The sequence below is a fragment of the Pan troglodytes genome, chromosome 14 (assembly GCF_028858775.2).
Source record: "Pan troglodytes isolate AG18354 chromosome 14, NHGRI_mPanTro3-v2.0_pri, whole genome shotgun sequence".
Classification (NCBI taxonomy): Eukaryota; Metazoa; Chordata; class Mammalia; order Primates; family Hominidae; genus Pan; species Pan troglodytes.
The window spans coordinates 68,901,413-68,926,451 of record NC_072412.2 but is presented as its reverse complement, the minus strand read 5'-3'; the positions used below and the strand labels follow the sequence as shown (position 1 = coordinate 68,926,451).

Here is a 25,039-nt window from a genome sequence, read left to right as displayed (position 1 = left end):
AAGAAGCCAAACAGATGCTTTCTGTACAGCCTGTGGAACCATAAGCCATTTAAACCTCTTTTCTTTATAAATTACCCAGTCTGAAGCATACTTTATAATAATACAAGAATAGAGTAATACAAATGTACAAATTGTGATTTTCTGCTAAAAAGGATTTCTTCATTCCAACCTGATTTCTATGTTAAAACTAGATTTGCATAAAAGTATTCCTATTGTATTTACTTTTCCTTATTTGTGAAGGCATTTGAAGATATTCTCAAATCCTTTCTATAGGAGCTTTAAGGCAATATTTATTATCAACAAAGAGGAAATAGTGAATGTAAAATCAAAAGGACAACCATTGTAAATCTTTTAAGATGGCTTTTCATAAGATACTTTGTGAATTACAAGTGTAGTACTGACTAGGGTAACTGTCTTCAGAAAAATGTCCAAAGCTGGACAAATTTGTTAGCAAGCTGAAATGTTTCTATATTGGCTTCAGTGGAGAATGCATGACATTCAATTTTGTTTGGTTATACCAGTCATGTCAAAGTTTCATTTTAAAATTTTCTAATACAATTTTTGGGTAAAATGCTAATTGTTCAAAAAGCCCTGGGAAGCTTTTTTTTTCCAATTTGTTTATCTCTAATCATAATATAAGTAATCACATAGCCTAATGAAACTTTAAGTTTTTGTTATTTCTTCTAGATCTTTGTCTGGAATTATTATTGTATATGTGATTGTGTTCAATGACTTCTCATATAATACAAAATCTCATTACAGTTTTAGTTTTCAATTAAAAGGTAGAATGTTATAAGCCTATTTTCCAGCTAATAACAAAGCCTGATTATATGGGACTGAATAAGCAAAAGCAGGGATTACAGTATTTTTACAATTTTAAGGGAAAACTATTTTGAATGAAATTTTATTGACAATGAAAAGATGCTATTTAGCATAGTAGCTGTATACAAGGAATATAGTAGTAAAAAGCCATTTCCAGATTTAAAACTGTCTATTCTTATGTTTCAAAGATTGATTAGAAGTTAAGGAAAAAATATCCCTGTAAAAATGTGTTGGTGGTTTGTTATTTGAGTAATCTAAAAGCAGTTATGTAGGTGGGATTGCCTTCACAGAAACTTGTCTTATGGGTGAAATTATTGCATACACACAGTGGTTTCCACAACTATAAAACTCATTGTCTACTTGTCAACGTTTATATTTTACTGCTTATTAGCAAAATCTACTCCCCAAGATAATATTTTTTGTTTTACTATAAGTTTCATGCTTGCTATACAGTAGTCTGTCTGGTGGAAATATTGATGGAGCTCAGACATTGATGCACATTGATTAGTTCATGTACACATATTTAGCAAATAGATTAATTTCTTACAGAGTCAGTTGTTACTTTCTAAATCCATTCAGTAATGAACACGATTTTATAGTGTGAAAATTGTGGATGAATTATTTGTTTTACTGTATTTAATTTGTGGTCTGTGGTCTGGCACTAAACTTAAATTATTTAAATTAGTTCTATCCCCAAGGAAAGATGACTGAGATTATTGGTAGCTTGATTTTCTAAAGAGCCCCTGAATTTGGTTTTGGGATGCCTAGTCAGCTAGTGTCTCCTAAAACAGAATATAGCTGTTAATGATAAAGTGAGCAGGTCAGCATTTTGAGTGGTAATCAACTCTGGAAATGTGATGTATGTAACACATGATGTGTCTAAAGCAAATCTGGATCAGTCAGTGGCCTATTCACATCCTTGGAAGCCATTAGTATGGAAAAATCCAGCTGGCTGGGTACTTGTGCAGCTAAGGTTCTTGGTATAGTAGCATTATATCTTCTACAAGAAGCAAAATAACCAAAAATAATCATAGAAACATGTATTCAAGAAAACAGAATAAATGCACAGATACCATTATGAAGAGGAAATATCAGGCCATGGCACTGACTGTTACATATACCTTCTGGAAGTAAGAGGCACATCCTGGACCTTAATCCAAGTCCCTTTTAATAGTGGGCTTGATTAGAACAACTTGGTAAAGTTTACTACATGGTTTGAATCATTAAAAAGTAACTGATGTCCAGAGTTTTTAGAGGAGACTCACAGTGATCTCCAGATCTATAAAAAGTAGGATCTTTCCCAATTAATTAGTGTCTTGCAATAATTTGGAGGAATATTATTAGTAGAATGCTGTTGCTGCTTTTGAGATGACATGTGGGTTTCTTCTTAAATATTTCACTGGAGGTCAAAAGCAGATTTTGGTTCTCCTATGTGTTAAGGTTTCACCTGGCTCCAAAGATTATAGCTTACTTTTTTCTAAGAATTTCACTTTTTTTCTACTGCTCTTGTCAATAAGGATGACAGTGACACCCAATTTATGTTTGGAAGAATTTTAAAACTCTCAAATTAACTTTACAATAAAATAAGTGACATTTCCCTCTTCCTATCCTCTGTGGGGAGATTCAAGAAAAGCTAATATGGCTGAAGTTTGTAAGGGCTTAACAAGTGAGGCATGGTCAAAATACACCTAGGAATCCAGTATGATAAGGTATTAAGTCTGGGTCCGGTCATGACTGGATAATATCAGCCCCACAGAAGGTGCTAACAAAGAGATCATATCCCAGATCTTGTGCCTAGGTTGGAAACAGTTGAATTTGCATAGCTGGTTTGTGGACTTGCTATAATAAAGTAGCCATAAATAGATAATAATCTCTGGTATACATAATAGAAATATAACAAAATATGAGATTATCAATGTACAGAACTCATATAAACTCAGGGATAAAAACATCAAGTTGAAATTATTTCCAAAGAGGGAGAGAGGAAAGAAAAAGGATAGGGATTCACAAAATCCCTACTGTTATACAGTTTAAACAATGTATCTCTTAGCTAAAAGCAAAGAGGTACTAGTTGTCAATGTGAATAGTCATGCACACACAACATACAGGTGAGCACTAAAAACCAAGCAAACAAAATCCTACACATAAAGTATCAGTAAGGATGGGGGTTCAGTTAGTGACTTCAAGAAAAGAGAGGAACACTGTTTTAATTATACCTAAAAGATCCCAGAAAAATAGGTACACCTGTCTCTCAGGTTTTTTTTAAATTAGGAAAATTATGGTTTTGTAAGGACTGTTTTAAAGACTACAATATCTTTCCACAGATGAGAGCCATTGATGGGTTGAATACTATCTTCTGTCAGGCAGGGTATTGAGGAAGACAAAGAGAGATGTTATTGAACTCATTCTATGAGTAACATGTCACATAAATTAGAATGATTAAATTTACAAGAAACTAGACTGGTTATTTTTCTGATTCTGAAAGAGAGAATACATCTGGCATTCTGATGAGAATGTATGTGAGTAGAACCCGAGCTACCTCTTCAGAGAAAAGGAAAACATTTAGATTGATATCATCTGTCAATCTAAAATCACATGTCTCAAATGGTTTAAATGGTCTCGCTAATGTGATTAACCTGTGAGTAAGAAAAAATTCATGACAAGAGATCAAAAGGCATAGAAAATTTTCTCATGAAAAAATTTACTATGTGGTTAGAAAATCTATGAGTATGGACAATTTAGAGGGGAAAGTAATTCAAAATTTTTTCTTTATGCCATATAATATTGTTATTGTCATTGTCTGAGAAAATAGATTTGATGAGCTGCAATTTCATAATGGAAAAAAACCTTCCTTCTTTAGAAATACAAGAATAGTTAAATCGAAGTCTGATTTCAATAGGCTGCCCAACAGGGTGATTGTCGGTTTTTTCAGCATATTTTGGAGAAGTTTTTTTTAATAGAATTATTGGCACACTTGACTTTGTTGTCCTTCTTGCTCAATGGCATGATACACTCCAGGTGCAATTAAAAACCTATTAACTCTTGGATTTTCCTCTCTTTTCATCGAACTTCCCTTGTTCTTGAAAGCCCTGTATCACCTTCATCAGTTATTTAGATTGAAATGTGAAATTTCACATGCGATTAACTTAGCCCCGATATCTCTTCTGATTTAGTTACATCCTTCACAGTGTTCTACTAGTTTTGCCTATTTGTCCATGAGTTGTGATGATCAGCTTTTCAGACGGTTGCAGTGATCTTAAATTGCTCTTGAAATTTAAATGAATGACTGTGGATTTAAATTTTAGATAAAATTTTAGATAAAATATCTAAAACCCAAAGAGGCTTTAAAAAAAGTGTTTTAGGACTTTCATCCACCTATTAATTTTGTCCATTTTAAAAAACTTGTTAATATTTTAAGAATAGAATGTAAATAATATATTCACCCATTTATCTTTGTCTCCTTCTAGAACTCCCCATAATTCCACAGGATTAGTTTATTGGTCAGTCCACTTTTGTATATACTTTGAAGAATTTGTCTGCTGGGAGAAAACTTTGAGTAATTAATTATAATCTAGTCAGTGAAGAACATAACAGTACACAATGGTTTGTAACTCCTCCTGAAAATGTTCAGGGTCATTGGTAATTTGGAGAAAATTGAGGACATGAAGTTTTATAAATCTGTGACAGACCATGGATTTTTAATCTGTTGCAGAAAAGTGAACATATTCTTGGATGTGCATAATTATGTAGCTGAGAGGGGCCTGACACTTGGCCCTAAAGGCTTACATTTAATAATGATGCAGAATTCAGCTAAATCAGGCTTCTTATCTCACAATCAGGAAAAATTAGGCATGCAGGGGTCCTGCATGGAGGTTTCCACCTCATGAATTGAATACCAGGCCACCACAGGCCAGTTGAAGAGGCCAGGATCCTTCCCAGCATAACGCGTGAACTCCTTGTGGCTCTATCCCATTTCCCCAGTGCCTGTGGGCCTTCAGCCCGTTCTGACCATGCCCGGGCAAGACCCTCGGCAGTTTCCTCTATCTGCACAAAATCATCTGGCATAAACACTTGTGGGGTAAGGTGGAGATTCTCCAGGGACCCTTCCTTATCTGCCTAGGCATTTGTCTGCCTCCTGCACTTATCAATAAGATAAATATAAACTTGTGTGTTTATATTTGAGTCAAAAAATGCATTTCATATCCTACTGTGATGTACCAGTTGAAGACAGATTTTTGCGGGTCCTGTTTCAGAAAAGACAAAGATGAATGTATGAGTCCTGAAATGAGTCTAGAGCAAATCTTGACAGAGGGTGAGGGAGGCAGCCATAAGCAGGAGCCTCTGAGATCTCTGAGTAGAGAGAGTGAAACTGACATACAATATCAGCTGTCTCTTGGGTCCATATCTATGTTTCTGCTGGGGCTTCATTTCTCACAGGTTTCTCCCAACCATGAATGATGTGGCAGGGATAGTGAAGTAGTCTCTTTTCGAGAAGATGCTGGACTCTTCTAATGAGACATTGGTTCAACGACTTTTCATTGGCTGTGCTGGAACTTTCCTCAGAAGTACACCACAGTCTACTATGCTTCCATTAAATCCTCCTTCCATTCCTTTCACCTTCACTCAAGCTCCCATCTTCATGGCTTTCAGCTCTCCTAGCCACTCCTGCGTCTCTCTTTACTTTTTCTTAAAGGCAGTTCACCTCATACATTTTGTGTGTGTGTGTGTGTGTGTGCATCTCACCACGTCTTGGCATTTGCTTTTCAGGGGACCTGGACTGAAAAGTGATGGGCAAAGCCTTTGGGACATTGTTTATTATAGAAATATGTGGCCTTAAACCAGTTTAAGGAACTCCTCTAGGTTTAAGATGTGTGTGTGTGTCCACACGCGCGCGTGTGTGCTGTTTGTGTTTTACTTTTAAGAATAGATCAGAGTTGCGTGTATGACTTCTAGCTGGCAAAAAACATGTTTTCTCTTCAAATTATTTTTTTGAAATATTTTTTGTTTCTAGCATGTGTTTTTTGTAAAACTTGGTTCCTGGTACCAATTAATCTAGTGTGACCAATGAAAAGATGTTAAAAAATATAAGTAGACCAACAGAGGGCATAGCTGGGTCCTGACATCAGTCGACATTTATAAACCACTGAAAAAATGGGCTTGATCTGTAATCTTCCAAGGTCACGCTAAGGTTGATAAGTATACTTGAGTCAATAGGACAGTTGGGAATAAAGCTATAGGCATTGATTATTTCTGTTATTCAAATCTATTTTTAAGAAAACCAATGATGATTTTTTGATAATTTTTAAGTGTAAATTAAGCTTAGAAGACTTTACAAGGAATTGTGATTTTTTAAATACTGTATATTACCCATGGTGCAGTATATACAATTATTTGTATTTTTACTTTACCTACATTCTTGAAGAAACACAATTAAAAGCCTTTCTTTGGCAAAGATAGTAGAAAACACAAATCAGTTTTAAATTATCACTAAAAGATATTTTGATTGAAGTATCTCATTTATATTTTTCTGAAAATATCATTGGGTCTTTCCTTTGCCACTCAGAGAAATTTTTGAAAATTTCCTTGGTGACCTGATAGCATATCAATTCTGCTATTTAAGTGGATAAAATAGCTCCCTTTGTTGGCTCACAATTTAAATTAAGGCCGTCTCCCAGTTGTAGCCAAAGTAAAAGAATTTTCATTCTCCATAATAGTTCACAAACATGCAGAACTATGCTAGCATCCAATTAGTGGGTTAAAAGAGGTAATGTTCTCTAACTTTGGTTTATGCAATGCACAGTTTTATACAACTAGACAAACCTTCCCCTTCACGTGTTTCAGGATTTAGCAGAATTTATGTGCATGTGTGAGTTTTAGTGTGCGTGTGTATATATAATTCATAGATAAAGAGATAGATTGAATATGTACGTAAGTTTCTCAGCTTTTCAAAGACTTATAAGGTCTTATTTAAATAAGGTGAATTGAAAAATGTTCTGACGAATTCTTCCTGACCTACTTCGTGTTTTTGTTCACACATAGTTCATTAAAAGTTTATCTAGACTTACTATTAGATAGCTACTGAAGTAGGCCTTAGAGATATAAAGGTAGATAAGATTTCCTTTCCTTGGAAGAGTTCATAGGCCAGGAGAAATATATATAAGCATGCACTTGTACTAAATTATAAGAATGTTGTATTTTGAAGGTTTTTGATAAGTACATTTTAAATATCTGTATACAATATTTAAGGCTTGAAGAAATTAGATAAATTTCTGAAAGAATAATTGGTTATCCATTATTTTCTTTGTGTATTTATCTTGTATATACTTTATGCTAGGTACTATGTTAGGTGCTGCAGATACAGTGGTGGATAAGGCAGAAATTATTTGTGTAAATAAAGAGCATACAGACTAGAACAGAAAGTGGTAACTTTATTGTAATGATGTCTACTGAGAGCTAGATTTAGGGAGTTACTTGATGCAATGACAACGATAGTAAGGATGCCTACTTTAGTTTGGGAATTCATGAAAGATCTCCCAGATGAAAGACTAGAACAACTCCAGGTGTTTATCATGTTACTCATTCTCTACCAATTACTTCAGTGGGGCTTCTACTTCAACAGGCAGGTGCTGGAAATTGTCATTCTTATAGAAAACTGTTACACAGCATTGATTTTACAGGTGACTTTATAAGAAGGCACAATAGAGGAATGTTACTAGGCTTCTCCATGGTAGTAGCTTTGCTAATCTCTGAATTTTACAATAGTGGTAAATAATCAAAAAGAAATGTTCTTGATTATTAATCAAATTTACCAAAAAATCTGTATACCTAATATTATAAATAAAACATTGTCAGTTTGTCTATATTATTTTTTCTGACTTATGACTGATAAGGTATATTAAACACTGCTTCTAGACTTTGTTTTTATATGGATGGTTTTCTTTCATAGTTACTTTAACTTTGTAGGTATATTACTTTTTTCTTGCCTGTTTTTAAAATGTCTCTAGTGCAGAGAAAGGCATATGTAAGCATACATAACAGGAAAGTACTCCAAAGTTGTTTTAATCAAGAAGAAAAAAGGCAGCTAGGTATAAACCAGGTGGTCCAAAGTCAATGATATTTTAAGAGAAAAAAAATCCAACTATTGAAAATAGTTAGTAACAATTAGAAAATGTTGTCTTAAAATGTTCCTTTAGAGGGTGAGCATACTTTTGAAATGTCAATTATTAGCTACATATTTGCTTGCATTATCCATGCAATCCTATCTGGAAAATTAGTTTTCTTAAAGTTGTTAATTTACAATACAGATTCTAATTACCTTAATGGTATTGCTGAATATTGTTTTCAATTAGAACAGTGTAGCACATTTAGTGGATAGATGTTATCACTTTGTGAGGTTCAGCTCAACACTATACCAGGCTTTTTATTCGTATAATGTTAAAGGTTCAAAAGAGAAGGGAAAATTGTCTTGATAACAAATTTTACTTTTTAAAAAAGTTACTACTTTAAATGTTAGGTAAGAGCACACCCCTGCTTTTGTCTTATGTCTCTACTTTGTTATTTTATTGATGAAACCCTAGGGCAGGGGGACACATGGAGCCCGCATTAAAAATGTAATTTTAACAACTATATGGAAACATAATTAAATTAAGCTAAACTGTTTATGTGGCTGTTCTTTCTATTGAATTAATATTACATTTTATTAAATGTTTAAGCAGCCAATTTTATGACAGATATCCTGTCAGGTACAATGGACAAAAAAATAAGTAAATAAACTTCTGACTCTGTAAGTGGATCATATTCTAGAATAGGAGAAAGAAGGTGTAAATAAACAGACTTCAGAATTATTAATTTTGTATTTCTTTTCAATGTAGTTTTTCAAAAAAATTTCAACTGGGAATTAGTACAAAGTTATATAATTTAAAATAAAACAATAAAATAAATAATATTATGATAAACTATATCATGTCTCCAAAAGTTCATCTGTCAGTTATTCACTATGCCACACATTTTAACAATACAATAGACCCCTCTATGCATTAGCTCTTACTAGTTATAATTTCTACAATTTGCCCCATTCTTGTATTTGTGCTGATAACATTATATTGAAGTTTGCTGATTTTCAGTTACCATAAATAACACAGATTTAATATTGTTTGCTAAAATGCAAATTATTTCCCTCTCAATCCAACAATTTGTTCTCATAAAAGTCTCTGTTAACATGCACACACACAGGTTCAAGTGCATGTACGCAGGATAAAGAGAGATCTTCAGTCTATGACATCCTTCTTCAACAAAATCTTGTGTTATAGAGCTAAACTGTCGATACTAGTTAGATATAGTTCTGAAACCTAGCCTGGCCCTTAGCTGTACAAACTTATTGCCTAATTAATAAAATAATATTATCTCAAAATGTAGAAATGAGGTATAAGCTTTAAATATCAAGTGACTAGTCAAGTGTCTGTTATACTGAAGGTAGATACAATATATTGTTTCTTTCATGTAAGTGTCATTTGGCCAAAAATCTGTTTATATAATTTAATAAATCCTAGACAAATAGGAAAGAATCTAAAACAATATGCTTTATGATATATACAAATTTATTTTTAAATCCTATAAAACAATTATTTCAAACAGAGTAAACTGGAAATCTTCCCATTGCTTCAGGAAGGTCTGATGCAGACCGTAATGCAATGTGAGTATATTTAACATTTTCTAAGTAAAGAGAGAATCCAAACCACACAAAGAAAATTGTCAATGGAAAGAAAGCAGAGCTGAAGGCCAAAGGAAGAATAACTAAGAATACAGATTGAATAGAGAGGTTCCTTTTCTCTCTTAATATTTCCATACACCAGGTAAAACAAAACATAACATGTTCTGAAAATAACAAAACAGGCTATGATGGTCTAAACCCCAAATGCAGTTGGCAATGATAATATTAAAAAGAAAACAGAAGATCTTCTTTAAGGGTTATCGCAATAAAAATCAAACTACTTTTATCAGAAAATCATGAAAAGCACCTAAATTATTAGTGAAATACCAAGGCATTTTCATTAAAGTCAAACCAAAAAAGAAGAAGTATAAGAGTTGTTAAAAAAAAAATAAAGATACCAATTGCATAAATAATTTGGGAAAAGCAAGATAATATATTATTTATTGATAGAGTAAGTTAGTAAATCAGTTGGTTTGCTTTAAACAAGGTCAACATAAAAATATCAAAATATTTCCAGGACAGTAATAACCAATCATCAATGTAATGATCAAAAAGTTCATTGAAATAAGAGCAAAACATAAATCACAATGTATAATGGTATTTGTAAGGCTTAACAATAAATGATAATCTCAGAATTTTAAAATATTGCCATATCTTTGTTTGGAAAAGTTGTAATTACTTTATTTTTTATTTTTCTCCTTGCTAATTTCTTTAATCACCATTCAAAGTTTATTGGTTACATGTATTTTTTTTTTATTTTCTAGGAATAGAACAATTATATATTTTACCATTTTTCTATTATTTTTTGTCTTTTTTTCTCAATTTCCCTTACACTGATGATAAATTTTTTGCCCAGAAGGCTTTATCCATTTGAGGTAACTATTTTAAATGAGATTGAATAATTTGATTACTTTCTCATTATGCTTATTCTTGACATGAAATTAAATCCAAATAATTTTTGCCTCAATAAAATCCAATTTTTAAAAAATATGATGGGAATTAGGAAGATCAATTATGTTACAAAAATGGGCATGCCTACATGATAACAAAATGTTAAAATTCGAAATGTAATTGTGGTAGAATTGTGAAATAAGAACACCTTGTTGAACAATACAGTGGATGCCATTTATATAGTGGACCAACAATGTTTCTGCTGGAATTGTGGAATAAACAGACACTCTTACAGATGACAATGTCTGTGGTATCTCCTGGCATAACACTTTCATGAGCTCACATTGCATATTATATTTGATTTGCCAAACATTAGTTATAAAAATTATTGCTCCGTTCAAATTTTATATTTTATTTTCTGAAGTATACATTTATTTCCTATAAATATAAATTTGTTTGCAAGTATTTGAGAAGTCCCAAATTCATTACACATATTTGTTACAAGTAAAATCTAAATGAGACTGTTTTTTCAAATGTAATGTATTCCATTTAACACAAAATTGGCAGATACTGTTTTCAACTGAATTATGTGTTAAATATTCATCCACACAAGATTCAATATAATCACTTTAATTTAAAAAAAATAGGTTCCCTGCTATATTATTTTCAACGTGTAAAAGATTATTTATAGAAGTGTTTTAACAGCAAGGTACCGGCCGGGCATGGTGGCTCATGCCTGTAATCCCAACACTTTGGGAGGTTGAGGCGGGTGGATCACCAGAGGTCGGAAGTTCGAGATCAGCCTGGCTAACATGGTGAAACCCCTTCTCTACTAAATATAAAAAATTAGCTGGGTGTGGTGACACATGCCTATAATCCCAGCTACTCAGGAGGTTGAGGCAGGAGAATCGCTTGAACATGTGAGGCGGAGGTTGCAGTGGGCCAGGATCAAGCCACTGCACTCCAGCCTGGGAGACAGAGCGAGACTCGGTCTCAAAAAACAAACAAAAACAGCAAGGTGCCATAAAATTTTTATGGAGGTAACAGAATTGAAGAATATTCTATGATTTCTGTCTTTATCTATGCCCACAATATTGATAAAAGGTGTATCTCTTAATAATTAATCAACACAGCAATGGTTGCATTTAGTAACCCGAAGTTTAGTATTTTAGGATTATCACTTTACATGTGTAATTTTATGGCATATTACCCGTAAGATATTAAAAATGAATGGATTCTGCATTGAACCACAGTATAAGAATTTATTAGGCACCACATTTTGACATAGGTTATATTTTAAAGCTATGTTAATATTTTCTATATTGGCAATCACAAATTATAAGTTAGAAATATATTTAAGTTCTAACAAATATATAAAGTTTAACAAGACTCAGCTTGTAGTTCTTAATTATAGATTATATCTTTTTTTATATTGTGGCTATATTTGTTTTAATTAATTTTAATTATTGACCTGCGTTAATACTTGTTTGAAAATAAGTTCACAATGCCTATGATGTTTTGTGATTGTTTTCAGCCTTTTGACTGGTTTGTTTTAACTTAACTTTTTAAAAGTACATACGTTTTATTTTTAAAAGAGCCTTTAAATATAAATTATTTTGGCACATTTACATCTATCAATATGGCATACATTTAGTTTTAGATATAATATATTTTATGTTATGAATTCTAAATTTGTTGGTTTGTTCAAATTATGTATAGATATTATAATAATATTTGTAAAAAGCAACAAATTTAGAAATTGAAAAAGGGTGTGCTTTTATTCCAGTCTTTATAAATAGAATTTTTTGTGTGTGAGGAATAAGTATTAAAACCTGATTATATAAAACTATCTCTTCTCGATTCTGAAACTTGAGCTATAAACAAAACAGACAAATCTTGTGCTGTCATGGAGACAATAAACCATTATACAAATTCATATTCATTCATATGCATATCTTTTTTTAAGGAATGACATTTTATTTCAAAAGTATCATGGCATCAAATGAAATAGATATGAATAATGGAGAAAACTACATTCTTTTTATTTATTTTACATTTTTTTTTTAATCCTTGTTTTTTACACCCAGAGGTAAAATTACTGGGTAATATGGTAATTCTATATTTAATTTTTTTGAAAAACCACCATAGTATTTTCCATAGAGGCTGCATCATTTTACATTGCTACTAGCAATACAAATGCTTTTTAAAAAATAGATAATAGCCACCCTATTTGGTTGTTTAGTTATATCCCATGATGTTTTCTTTTAGGTAAACTTGATTTTTTTAAAGTAGTTTTAGGTTAACAGCTAAATTGAACAGAAAGTGCAGAGAATTTTCATACACTCCCTGTATCCTCAAATGCACAGCCTCCCCATTATCAACATCCCCCACCAGAGTAGTATATTTGTTATAATGGATAAGCCTGCATTGACACATCATTATAACCCAGAGTCTGTAGTTTATATTAAGGTTCACTCTTGGTGTTGTACATTGTGTGTTTTAATGAATGTATAATGACATGCATCTACCATTATAGTATGAAATAGTTTCACTGCCCTAAAATCCCCTCTGTGTGGAATAATAGACATGGGACACTCCAAAGGGTGGAGTGATGAGTGAGGTGAAGAATGAGAAATTGCCTGTTTGGTATACTAAACACTATTCAGGTGATGGTTACACTAAAAGCTCAGACTTCACCACTACACAAAATATGCATGTAACCATAACACACTTGTATTCTGTAAATCTATAAAAGAAATCTTCTGTGCTCCGCATACTCATCTCTTTCCCCCCCATAACCCCTTGTAACCTCTGATGTTTTTACTGTCTCCATAGTTGTCTAAGAGAGAGAATCTCTTGCTCCACATCCTTGCCACTATTTTATGTTGTCATTGTTCTGGATTTTAACTATTCCAATAGGGATGTAGTAGTATCTTGTTTTAATTTGCATTTCCCTGATGGCATATGATAATGAGCATCTTTTACAGGCTTATTTGTCATCTTTATATCTTCTTTGTAAAGTGTCTATTGAGGTCTTTGGCCCATTTTTTAAAAAGGTTGTTTATTTTCCTATTGTTGAGTTATCATAAGACTATCAAAATTTCCCTGTTGAGAGAAGGTGGTAGCTTGTTTTAATTACAACTGTTAAAATTTTATTTATTTTAGCTTGAGGATATTTAAATTTATTATTAAACTGATTATTATGGAATTAAAATGAAATATTGATAATAGGAAGAAGTAAAGCTCTTGGGCAGGTGAGAGGAAAAAAGAAACAATGAATGAAGTAAGGAAGCAGAAGACATAGCATGTAGGTACAGATATCAGAGACTTAAAAATTCAGTAGTGAGAAAGGATCAGGTTAGTTATGAGTAGCTTTGTTCTTTTAGTCTCATTCAACACCCAACTGGAATAGAAAATAATAAAGGAAACAATAGAGAATCAAAATGGGCAAACCTCTCACATCAATACCGGATGACCCCAGTGGCAGCAGATGCATATTTCTGTTATCCCTTTCTCACCCCTGGAAGTATTTTCAGATGCTGAAAGACAAGGACTTCTGCAGGATGAGTTAACCCAGGGATGCTACTAGGTTTTAATGTCTCTCAGCTTATACACTTCACTAGTCAGGTGTATGTAGTGCATAAGTTACAAGTTTATTTACAATAAACAACTTCAAGGGACCAGGCATGTCATTTAAAATCATTCCTAGATCAGTAATCAGTAAAGTGCCCATGAGGCACTCAATTATCTTTCAATTACTAGTTTCATTGGTCAATATTTACAAGGAATTCTAGTTAAGATAAAAACCACCTCAGCTGTAGCCAAGTCATCAAATACCTTACCTGCCTGCTGCTTCTCCATCCCATCCCAGTGTACACTCTGACCCGGAGCAGTATCACTTTGCCTCATGTACTTTAATCATCTTAAGACAATAACTGCATTATTTCATACTATGCAGGACACTGTTTACCATTCCTGTATTAAGACAATTACTGCTTTATTTTATAGAATGCAGGACACTTTTTACCATGTTGATGATCACGAGGATTTGTATCACGTGAGGAAAAGCGAAAATTTATTCTAAAAAACAAAAATAAATGAACTATGAACTTCTCACTTTACAAGTCCATTGATCATATTTTACCATTTGGAATATTATTTTTCCTCGTCTGTTAACAAGTACATTTTTACATGTATTGGTGGAGGCATTGTATTGCATCCTAATTTTACTAAGGCCAGGTCACACTGACCTCTTTTTCTGGCTAATCCAGTTACCCAGGTATGGTATCAATTAGAGGCTTCAATTGAGTTTTTCCAAATACTTTCGTATCCTGTGGTTTATCATCTCCATTTAATTTTGCTAATAATACTATAAAACTTTTTATACTGCATAACTATAGAAGGAAGTTTAGATAAATAGATTAATATCTAACATACTAAATGGTTAAAATTAGAGTACCATTTTTATTCATATCTAATAGAAATACTTTTACCCATTAACTACACATTTACAGTGTCTGGGATAGTAACAGAAAGATATTGTTTAGTACATTGTAGTTTTAATCTGGGTGATGGATATAACTATATTCTAGATATTATAATCCAGATTCTCACCAATACAAACTTTCAGATATTATTTTGAAATACTGCCCATCCATCTCACCTGGGAATACAACTCTGTTGGCCCACTTTTAACTGGTTGAAATTAACTGGTTAAAATTATCTTTTAAACCATTATGTTCCAGCCATTGAAAACAATAATAAAAGCCACACTACCATAGTGTAATTTTACCAATAATATTTCTACAAATTATTCTTATTTCATTACACTGACTCAGTTGCTATAATGTCTAGTCACTGACCTTTAAAACTTCAGATTCTATAGTGATATAGATATCTCTAATAGATGTTGAGGGTACAAACCCTTTCTTTGGTTTGTTGAAAAGTTGTGTTGTTGACAGAGATGTTTCTTCAGTGAAGTAGTGCATTCAGTCCACACATGAATTCTTTTATTTTCTTATCAAACTGCCAGCCATGGCAAGCCTCCTTGAAGAGCTCCCCTTATAATACCCCTATTTCCATTAGAAAATGCCTGGACTATGTACTCCAAGTCCAATCCCTAAGGTCCTCATTATTTGTGTGTCAGTAAAGACTAGGGCTGTCCAATTTTCTACATATGTTGTTGCCATCAGATGCCCATGCAGGTGTGTAGTTTGAGTAAGCAGTAAACTCCCTGAAATATGAAGCATGTGGTTCCACAAGTGGCTGTCAGTTGGCTATGTATTATTTCTAATAATTTCCATCTGGGAATGTCAAAAGGCATCTTACAGTGGCCCTTTGGAAGAAACAAGGACCATTACAAGCAAAATGCCACCAAAATATCACCACTCTCTTCATGCCATCCGAGTTATTCTTTCTCTAAATTTCTGCTGTTCACATTTGCTTTTATTGTATTTGTTACCAAAACTCCAAGGGTTTGATCTAGGACCTGCTGCTTGATGCACAAAAAAGCAATGACTAAGACAATGAGTTTTGCCAGGGAAGAAGGCTTTATTTGAGTGCTACAGCCAAGGAGCTGGGAGATCAGCCTCAAACCTGTCTCCTTGTCTAACTAAAATTAGGGGTTTATATAGCAGAGAAGAAATGTAATCATGTGTGGGAAAACAGGAATTAGGGAGAAGAAAGGAAAAGGAATTGGTCAACAGGAAGCAGGAATTAGATAGGCAATTACGACAAGTGAGGGGTCTGGCATCTCATTGTCTAAATGTAGTGATCCAGTAAGTTTCAGCTGCTTGATGCTATCTGGGAGGACTTATAGTTGGTTTCCTGACAAAGAAACTTACATGAAATAAATATAACTTTTTCAAGTTTTAAGACTGGGAGGATCAATTTCTATGTTTATTCAAAGAAACCACGAACATCGGTTGTGTGGAACAACTGGACCTGTTTCATATTCAGAAGAGCAGAGTAGGCTCTGCCCTACTGCTCAGGTGGCAACAGCGTGCTTTGAGCTCTACTCAGGGAGCTGTCACAGCGAAGCCTCATCGTGCTTCGCAGACGTACAGAATGTAGACACTTGCCTCTCCAGTATCTTCCATTCTGACAGATATAAAGATAGTATCTTTCTCAAGATCTCTGAAAAATAACCATACTACGAAACGTATTTCTCAAACTGTAAGATGAGTACAAAGACAATTTCTATTCTCGCATTCCATCTGCCAGGAGAATCATGTTTTCTAAAGTCTACACTCAAAAGTTTCTTTGTTTTAGGGTTGATGACTTCAGATACATGCATTACACTTTCTCTGCTGAACTATTATCAAGTGAATTTCTCATGGCTTCTAACTTAGGACAGAACTTTAGAAATAAATGACTGTTTAGTTTAGAGTTGTACTCATTTTCTATTGCTGTTCTAACAAATTACCACCAACTTCAGGGCTTAAAACAACACTTAAAAAATATATAGTTCTGGAGGTTAGACGTCTGAAATATGCCTCATGGGGATAAAATCATGGTGTTGGTAGGGCTGTACTACATTAGGAGGCTCTTGTCTTTCTTAGCTTCTAGTGGCCAACCTCATTCCCTGAGTTGTGATCCCTCTATCTTCAAACTCAGCAATAGCATCTCTCCAAACTTTGCGTCAGCCATCACATCTCCTTGTCAGGCTTTGACTCTTCTGTCTCCCACATACAAGAAACACTGATTACACCTGGCCTCATTACAAGATCCTCATTTAAAGGCTCATTAAAAGATCCTCATTTAAAGATCTGAGAAAGAAAAAACACAAAATGCTCTTTATTTTACAATTTAAAAATTTACCTTCACTTCTTATTCTTTTTTTTTTTTTTTTTTTTTTTGAGACGGAGTCTCGCTCTGTCGCCCAGGCTGAAGTGCAGTGGCGCGATCTCGGCTCACTGCAAGCTCCGCCTCCCGGGTTCACGCCATTCTCCTGCCTCTTCACTTCTTATTCCTATACATTTTAGAACTTCTGTAGAGTAACAGAAAATGAAAATGTCTTTACATGATGTTAATATTTTTGTTTATTTTTGACTCTTTACATTTTGTAAAGCCAATATAAAATGTGTTCTCATGATGTGTCCGGAATTGTTTCTTTCCGTTGGGTTCTTGGTCTCGCTGACTTCAAGAATGAAGCCACAGACCCTTGCAGTGAGTGTTACAGTTCTTAAAAATGGTGTATCCGGAGTTTGTTCCTTCAGATGTTCAGATGTGTCCAAAGTTTCTTCCTTCTGGTAGGTTCGTGGTCTCGCTTGACTTCAGCAGTGAAGCCGTAGACCTTCGCAGTGAGTGTTACAGCTCTTAAAGGTGGTGCGTCCGGAATTGTTTGTTCCTCCCGGTCGGTTCGTGGTCTCGCTGACTTCAGGAGTGAAGCCGCAGATGTTTCCAGTGAGTGTTACAGCTCATAAAGGTAGTGTGGACCCAAAGAGTGAGGAGCAGCAAGATTTATTGTGAAGAGCAAAAGAACAAAGCTTCCACAGCAAGGAAGGGGACTGGAATAAGTTGCCGCTGCTGGCTGGGGTGGCCAGTCTTTTTTAAAGTGTCTTTGTAAACCACACTGATAGCAAGCCCTACTGGGTGATTGGCCTGCTCCATTTTCTGTCCTCTCTGAACCACCCAGGTTTGTTTGTCTGAGGGCCATGACTAAGGCTGTGGTCTTTCTCTGATCTCACTTTCCCTTTTGGGCCTGCTCTTCTTGGTCCCTATTATAGAACACCGAGGTTGCCAAGTTTAATAATGCCTCCAGATTTTGTTCAAGGCCCAGAGCTTGCTTTTGGAGCTTTCTCCTGATATATGTGGCTGATTGGGTAATAAACTTATCTTTAGAATCAATTGACCCTCAAGTGACTCTGGTGGCAGGGGAGTGTATTTTCTTCAGGCTTCCTGTGGCCACTTGAGGAAGGCAGAAGGATTTTCTTCCTTTCCCTGAGTTATGGTGGACATCATTGAATAATTCATGGGCTTTTTCCTACTTCTCCTTAGTCCTTCTAGAACACAGGTCAGCAGATGTTTACGACTCCAGTCCCCGTGATCTGAGTTGAGGTCCCAGTGGGGATCCATACTGCTGATGGTTTGCTGGTTGGTAGGGAATTTGTCCCTTTCTTCAGCTGTCATTCCATCATTTACTTGACTAAGTTACCAGGTATCTCCAAAGTCTCAGGTTGCAGCTAAAGCTGTATTCTTTTCATTAAAGGCCAGGGTTTGATCTAACAATAGCATGATTTCTCTCCAAGTGAGATTGGAGGTTTGCCCTAGACCCTGTAGGACATCTATGTACCTAACAGGATCATCTGAAAACTTCACCAGGTCTGCATTGATCTGCTTTAAATCAGAGAGGGAGAAAGGGACATATACCCAGGTTGGGCCAAATTCTCCTCCCCCTACAGCTTGAAGGGGACATAACAGATAGCTCGAGCGTTTTTGTGGTCCTTTGAGGATTTCTTTGTTTGTTTCCTTCTGGGTGGGGAGATTAGAGGAGGCTTATCATTAATAGGAAGGGGAGCTAGAGGGAGGCTAGGATATGGGGGTAAACTGAGAGGTCATCCTGTGGAATGTAAATTGCAAGTTTTCATAGTTGTGGATTCTCCTTCAATGAAAAGAAAGCTTGGACATAAGGTATTTCACTCCATTTGCCTTCCCTCTTACAGAAAAGGTCAAGCAGCAGGATAGTATTGTAATTTATACTTCCCTCAGGTGGCCATTTTTCCCCATCAGAGAGAGAATATTGGGGCCCATCCATAGTGCAGAAAAAAATGAGCTGCCTCTTTTTCAGGGTTTGTGGGTCAAAATGGTCCAAATGGATTAGGATGCATTTCAAAGGTGAGCCTGTTGATGCCTGAGTGTTTCCCATCTGAAAGACAAAACTGCCCATGGTTTTGGTTTGTTTGTTTGTTTCTCCCCCTGCCCAAGAACCTGCAACGGTCCCTGGACCCTGCTGATTGGAATAGTTGCGCTCACTGATGCAGCAGCAGAAACACCTCTTAACCAAGAAGCCTCAGTGGTTCCTCGACTCTGCTGATCAAAATAGTTGTGCTCACCAACACAGCAGCAGAAACACTAGTTTTCCCCTAGACCACAAGGAGGATGGTAGAATGTCGGATTTAGTGGCCCTTACCGATGCATTCTTGAAAACCTGCACCATTGCCTGTCCTCCTAGACCACAAGGAGGACCGAGAAAAATCAGATTTAGAGGTCCTTACCAATGCATTCTCGAAAACCCGTTAGAGTCCTAAGCATTCTCCTGTTAGTATTGTGAGTTTACCCCTATCCTTTAAAGATGTTATGCCCCAAAAATGCAGTGGAGGGCCATACCCTGAGTGAGGGGAGGGATCTCCAGAGTTGGAAGAGTGATGCCTTTTGTCCTCACTTATATGAATAGAAAGGATACAGTTTCTGAGGATCCCCATATCCTAGCTTCAGGAATAGCTTTTGTTAGGCCTGCTAGTCTGAGGAGGGATCCTAAAATTCCAGATAGTCCCCCCTACGATGGGGCTGTGGGCAAAAATTATGTCTTTCTGATTGGTGAGCCCGGGTGCCTAAAGAAGGTAAGAGAGTCCTGGAGTTTATACTAGAAATCATTCTTCTAGGAGAAACTAGAAAAACACCAGAGACAGGGAGTGGTATTTAGAAGTGGGACTAGCCTCGAAGAAGAGAGGCAAGAGGAAGTTTGTCTGATAGGCATTAGGATGCAGGAGGCAAGGGTCAGGACAGATAGGATAGATGGGCGAGTGTCACTTGGGCAAGATGACTTTGAGAGTTGCGCTCATGGCCGCAGGGTCAACCAACTTTTTGGCGGGACCCTGGAGCTGAATGGCTTTCCTCTCTGTTGACCCTTGGCTCAGCCCAGAAGTACAGGAGAAGCAGAAGCTGGTTCCAGGCAAAACCAACCCTCCCAACTCTGAAGAGTCAGGGGTTGTTAGAGAGCACTTTCCCAGAAAGCCTGACACCCGTGTCTTTAGTCTGGCAGCCACACTAGTCACTTTTAACTGGCCGACAAGTGCCCGGTATTTAGCCCCCGAATTCTCAGGAAAAATAGGACAGAATAGCAAGCGAAACGGGTCTGATGGTACTCACTGCTTGGTGATAGTCCCTTCGTGGTTGCCAAAATGTGTCCGGAATTGGTTCCTTCTGGTGGGTTCTTGGTCTCACTGACTTCAAGAATGAAGCCTCAGATCCTCGCAGTGAGTGTTACAGTTCTTAAAAATGGTGTGTCCGGAGTTTGTTCCTTCAGATGTTCACATGTGTCCAGAGTTTCTTCCTTCTGGTGGATTCATGGTCTCGCTTGACTTCAGGAATGAAGCCGCAGACCTTCACAGTGAGTGTTACAGCTCTTAAAGCTGGCACATCCAGAGTTGTTTGTTCCTCCCAGTGGGTTTGTGGTCTCACTGACTTCAGGAATGAAGCTGCACATTCGCAGTGAGTGTTACAGTCCATAAAGAGTGAGCAGAAGCAAGATTTATTGTGAAGAGCGAAAGAATAAAGCTTCCACAGTGTGGAAGGGGACCCGAGCGGGTTGCTGCTACTGGCTCAGATGGCCAGCTTTTATTCCCTTATTTGGCCCTGCCCACATCCTGCTGATTGATCCATTTTACAGAGTGCTAATTGGTCCATTTTATAGAGTGCTGATTGGTCCATTTTACAGAGTGCTGATTGGTGTGTTTACAATCCTTTAGCTAGATACAGAGTGCTGATTGGTGCATTTTTACAGAGTGCTGATTGATGCATTACAATCCTTTAGCTAGACACAGAGCGCTGATTGGTGCATTTTTACAGAGTGCTGATTGATGCATTACAATCCTTTAGCTAGACACAGAGCACTGATTGGGGCATTTAAAATTCTTTAGCTAGACAGAAAAGTTCTCCAATTCCCCACCCAACCCAGAAGCCCAGCCAGCTTCACCTCTCTATGGGGGAAACATTTCATGAGAGTTTCAAGTTTTCCATCTCCATTTCATGAACCTAAGTTTGTTAAAAACAAAAGTTAGTCACTATGGTTAAGGTGGTATTTAAGATAAAAGTTGAGATTCTACTAGATATAAAATAGTTATTTGATGTGCAGATACATAGAAGATAAAAATGATATATTTTTCTGTTTCATAATAAAATTATTTCAATTGATTGAGATAAAATATAATATGTATATTATTGACATTATGATGAAACTAAATTAAAATTATGTTTCTATAATTATGCATTTGCATATGTCTAACAAGATACATTTAGAAATATATTTAGTTAAAAAAACAAGAAAAACCTGCATATATTTAGATTAATTGTATACAAAATGAGACAAATGAAAGGTTTGTTTCTTTCTATAAAATGACTTAGTTATTCTGTGCTCCAGAGAACTGCATTTTATCATCAAACTATTGCTAATTTTTACACTAAAGCTTTTAAAATAATTTTAGTAAAACATGCCTTCATTTTTAAAATTGGAGTTCCTAAAAATTATTTATTGTTGTAGATTTTGATAATATTACCTATAGATTGTTTTGCTTTTGTTCCTAAGAATGTAGCTCCTTATGTTGTCCCCTCTGATAACTATTTCTAGGTATGCCTTTTTTCCCAGTAAAAGTCTCACATTTGGAGCACTAAAACTGGTAAAATGTATTTTATATGTAAATTCATTATGAGGTTGCGAGAATGGCCAGCTGGTAACAGAAACATTTGTTATTCATTTCATATTAAGAAAGGTAATAGAAATACATATACTTGCTTGACATTTTCAAATCTTAGTTAACTCAACACTATTTTCAGCCTTTTTTTTTCCTTTTCAACAAATTTAATAGTAGAAAACACTGATTTGACTTCTGGGCTATCTAGGTTGAATGTGTCCACATCAGCTCATCTCTCCCACTCATTACGTCTAAAAGTCTGGAAAGAGCAAAAACAACTCTCTGAGGACTCTTTAAAACTAAAGAATATCAGGTAGATTGAGAGAGAAATCAAAATTGAAGAATCTACATAAAAGTAAATTTACATTATTTTCTTTCCTTTATTTACTGGTTTCATGTATAAAGAATATCAGGTAGATAGAGAAATCAAAATTGAAGAATCTACATAAAAGTAAGTTTACATTTTTTTCTTTCCTTCTTTATTTACTGGTTTCGCCTATAAAGAATATCAGGTAGATAGAGAAATCAAAATTGAAGAATCTACATAAAAGTAAATTTACATTTTTTTATTTCCTTCTTTATTTACTGGTTTCACTTATGAATTGGCCAAATTGTGAAAATGGCCAGTGACTGTGGACAGCAAAAAAAGTCAGAGGGGAAACCACACTTTCTAGCCAAAGAAATAGGAAAAAGGGCCTATGTGTAGAGGAGAGTGTGGGAGAGAACTCTTTTTACTCTCTTTCTCCCTAACCAATGCAAGGACCAGACCCAGGGGCAAAATCTCACAGCTGCAGTATCGTTTAAGACTCAGAGAGAGCCTATCTTTCTGGGCTGAAAAGAAGGACCCTGTGATCCAAAGAGTTGGGGGTAGGTGGAGATTCCTGTTGTTATTATTATTTTTCTCCTCTCTTTTCTCTGACTACCTTACCGCAGCTCTCTCCTGGTTGCATATAACTGCACAACAGGGGGAGAGGGCTTGAGTGGATACAATTCTGACAGAACTCCAGCTTCCTGCTTTGTGGACCAAGCAGAGGGCCTATCAGACTGGAGAGTGTGAAGGAATATCTGCAGTAGAGAGATAAACACAAGGAAAACAATGTCAATAGCATCATAATCCAACTGCTAAAACAAATAACTAATAACTCAGAATTTTATGAATAGTGATCATATTTATGAGGAATAAAGGTTAAATAAATAAATACTTTGCAGTTTAAGGAAAACTATGAAAGTTTGGGACCAGCAGATTTACTCTATAAGAAATGCAATAGGAAGGTTTTCAGGTTGAAGACAAATTATATAAGATGGAAACCTGTAATTTCTGAATAAAGGGAGAGCAATCAAATTGATAAATAGCTGGATAAATGGAGGATACTACATTAGGAAGCAAACATTATATCATTTTCTTAAAACTGTAATGCATGCAGATATAGTATATGGGACAGCAATATACAGTAGAGTAAAAGGATTTCAGTTCCTCTAAATAGTCTGAGAAAAAATAGATTTTGAGGTTGTAATCTCTAAGCAAAAATTATAATAAAAAATGCAGCAGTAGCTCATGCCTGTAATCCCAAAACTTTGGGAGGCTGAGGCAGGCAGATCACTTGAGGACAGGAGTTTGAGACCAGCCTTGGTAGCATAGTGAAACCTTATCTCCACAGAAAATACAAAAATTAGCCAGTCTCAAAACATGGTCTCAAAATAAATAAATATATTGAAATTAAAAAATAAAATTTATTTTTTTTTTAAAAAATACCGAAACCAATCCAAATGTAGTAAGTTAAAATTTTAAAAATACTGTGAATTGCCAAAACATATCAATCACAAAACACAAGTTACCAAATGGAATAAAAATATAATACCCAATTATATGTTGCCTACAGGAAACTAAATTTAATTATGAAAGTATCTTAGATTAAAAGTAAAAGCTGGCAAAAGATGTACTCATGCAAACATTATCAAAAGATGTACCATGCAAATACATGCAAAGCTGACAAAAGATGCACCATGCAAATACTATACAGAGATGTTCCATGCAAATACTATCAAAGATATACCATGCAAATACTATTCCAGAAAGCTGGAATGAATATATCATCATACAAAATAGACTTCAGAAGCAGGAAAACCACCAGGTATAAAGCATGACATTGCACAAATCTGAGCACATTATATTTTAAAAAGGTACAACAGCAAAGATAGTATTTTCAATTAGATATCCATACATGAAATATATATCTAAATTTATACCTCAGTCTTGTACAGATATTGGATCATAATACTAAATGTAATAAATGAAAATATGGAAGTTTTAGAAGAAAACTTAGGAAAATGTACTTCAGGACATAGATTTATTATTTGTTTTTGAGACAGGGTCTCCCTTGATCACCTAGGCTGGAGTACAGTGGAACCATCGTAGTTCACTGCAGCCTCAAACTCTGGGTGCAAGCAATTCTTTTGCTTCAGCCTCCCTAGTAGCTGAGACTACAGGTTCATACCACTAGGCCCAGTTGACTCTTTTGTAGAGACAGGTTCTCTCTATGTTGACCATGCTGGCCTCAAACTCCTCCCTAAAGCAATCCTCCCACCTTAGCCTTCCAAAGTGTTAGAACTACAGATATGAGCCACTGTACCCAGCCAGGGCTTGGATTTAGCAAAGAATTTTATATGTGTCACCGAAATCATCTTATATAAAAGAAAAAAAGATAAACTACACTTCATCAACATTTAAAGTTCTTGCTCTGAAAAGTATAATGCTAAGAGAATGAAGCGACAAGGTAAAAAATGAAAAAAAAAAAGATTTTAAATATCCTACTGACAAAGGATTTATATCTAGACTATAAGAAGGAAACTTAAAATGCAGTAGTAAGTAAACAACTAGACATATACAAATGGGGAAAATATTAGACACTACTCCAAAGGAGACATAGTGATAACAAATATATCCATTAAAATATTCTTCACATCATTAGTTATTCAGAAAAAACAA

The 25,039-nt window shown here is 35.2% G+C and overlaps 1 long non-coding RNA gene across 1 annotated transcript in view; it reads left to right on the top strand.

Annotated features, from left to right (window-relative positions):
* The window catches only part of LOC134808231 (uncharacterized), a 147,292-nt gene that overhangs the window by 72,187 nt on the left and 50,066 nt on the right, over positions 1-25,039 (top strand). The window contains exons 4-5 of the long non-coding RNA XR_010150768.1: positions 22,128-22,131; positions 22,814-22,920. This is a non-coding gene — a long non-coding RNA (uncharacterized LOC134808231). The remainder of the gene's footprint in view (positions 1-22,127; positions 22,132-22,813; positions 22,921-25,039) is intronic.